This window comes from Schistocerca piceifrons, unplaced genomic scaffold (genome assembly GCF_021461385.2).
Source record: "Schistocerca piceifrons isolate TAMUIC-IGC-003096 unplaced genomic scaffold, iqSchPice1.1 HiC_scaffold_425, whole genome shotgun sequence".
Lineage (NCBI taxonomy): Eukaryota > Metazoa > Arthropoda > Insecta > Orthoptera > Acrididae > Schistocerca > Schistocerca piceifrons.
This window is the reverse complement of record NW_025728651.1, coordinates 65001-67500: the sequence shown is the minus strand read 5'-3', so window position 1 is coordinate 67500 and position 2500 is coordinate 65001.

Sequence of the window (2500 nt, the reverse complement as noted above, 5' to 3'; positions counted from 1 at the left end):
GGGGGGGGGGGGGCGGCATGTACGCCCTGCTGCCCATCCACATTACAGTGTACAGCAGGAGCATGTGGAAAGTCAGCAAGACTTGCAAGGTGTTTAACATGAAGCGATACACAGGGGAGCGGGCAGTGCGAGTAGCGAACTATATTGCGAGGGTTGCGGGTGGGCAACACTACACTAATTGAACGAGTCGTATAACAATTACAGAGCAGGTTTAGGCGACAACGTGGGTTACGATAGGCGACAACGTGGGTTACGTTAGGGGACAACGTGGGTTACGTTAGGGGACAACGTTGGGTTACGTTAGGGGACAACGTGGGTTACGTTAGGGGACAACGTGGGTTACGTTAGGGGACAACGTGGGTTACGTTAGGGGACAACGTGGGTTACGTTAGGGGACAACGTGGGTTAGGTTAAGGCACAACATGGGTTAGGTTAAGGCACAACATGGGTTAGGTTAAGGCACAACATGGGTTAGGTTAAGGCACAACATGGGTTAGGTTAAGGCACAACATGGGTTAGGTTACGGCACAACATGGGTTAGGTTAAGGCACAACATGGGTTAGGTTAAGGCACAACATGGGTTAGGTTAGGGGACAACATGGGTTAGGTTAGGGGACAACATGGGTTAGGTTAGGGGACAACATGGGTTAGGTTAAGGCACAACATGGGTTAGGTTAGGGGACAACATGGGTTAGGTTAAGGCACAACATGGGTTAGGTTAGGGGACAACATGGGTTAGGTTAGGGGACAACATGGGTTAGGTTAAGGCACAACATGGGTTAGGTTAAGGCACAACATGGGTTAGGTTAAGGCACAACATGGGTTAGGTTAGGGGACAACATGGTTAGGTTAGGGGACAACTTGGGTTAGGTTAGGGGACAACATGGGTTAGGTTAAGGCACAACATGGGTTAGGTTAAGGCACAACATGGGTTAGGTTAGGGCACAACATGGGTTAGGTTAGGGCACAACATGGGTTAGGTTAGGGCACAACATGGGTTAGGTTAGGGGACAACATGGGTTAGGTTAGGGGACAACATGGGTTAGGTTAGGGGACAACATGGGTTAGGTTAGGGGACAACATGGGTTAGGTTAGGGGACAACATGGGTTAGGTTAGGGGACAACATGGGTTAGGTTAGGGGACAACATGGGTTAGGTTAGGGGACAACATGGGTTAGGTTAGGGGACAACATGGGTTAGGTTAGCGGGACAACATGGGTTAGGTTAAGGCACAACATGGGTTAGGTTAAGGCACAACATGGGTTAGGTTAGGGGACAACATGGGTTAGGTTAGGGGACAACATGGGTTATGTTAGGGGACAACATGGGTTAGGTTAAGGCACAACATGGGTTAGGTTAGGGGACAACATGGGTTAGGTTAAGGCACAACATGGGTTAGGTTAGGGGACAACATGGGTTAGGTTAGGGGACAACATGGGTTAGGTTAAGGCACAACATGGGTTAGGTTAAGGCACAACATGGGTTAGGTTAAGGCACAACATGGGTTAGGTTAGGGGACAACATGGGTTAGGTTAGGGGACAACTTGGGTTAGGTTAGGGGACAACATGGGTTAGGTTAAGGCACAACATGGGTTAGGTTAAGGCACAACATGGGTTAGGTTAGGGGACAACATGGGTTAGGTTAGGGGACAACATGGGTTAGGTTAGGGGACAACATGGGTTAGGTTAAGGCACAACATGGGTTAGGTTAGGGGACAACAGGGTTAGGTTAAGGCACAACATGGGTTAGGTTAGGGGACAACATGGGTTAGGTTAGGGGACAACATGGGTTAGGTTAAGGCACAACATGGGTTAGGTTAAGGCACAACATGGGTTAGGTTAAGGGACAACATGGGTTAGGTTAGGGGACAACTTGGGTTAGGTTAGGGGACAACATGGGTTAGGTTAAGGCACAACATGGGTTAGGTTAAGGCACAACATGGGTTAGGTTAAGGTACAACATGGGTTAGGTTAAGGTACAACATGGGTTAGGTTAGGTTACACGTTGTTGTAAGGAAAGGTGTGGGGGGGGGGGGGGGCGGGGCGGCAGGTTCGTTGATAGTGATTATAGTAAGTGAATGCTTGTGACATGATGAGATTTGTCACGTCAGGATGCACCTTTGGCTTATTAGAGGCGGCGCTCCAATTCTATGCTTGTGTCAGACCTGTGTCTTTGACTCATGTCATTGTTTGTGCGCTGTGACAGGAGGTACTATTGTGATGTTGGGTGCACCGTTGTATAGGACATGTGTGGGTGTTGGTGCCTTATCTGCGCAATGGTGGATGTCGAAAGGGTGGGATATTCTATTTTCCGCATGGACCTCCTGGTCTGGTTGTGATAGTGTGGATTGTGTAATGTGGCGGAGAGGATGCACTGGATGTTGTTCCATGCTGGTGCTTACATATTGTATGTGCGCCTGTTAGAAGCAGAGAGTGGTGCGTGATCAGAGTGTCTGGCTGACGTGTGGTTCCCATTGTGGGCAGACTCTTTCAGCATGTA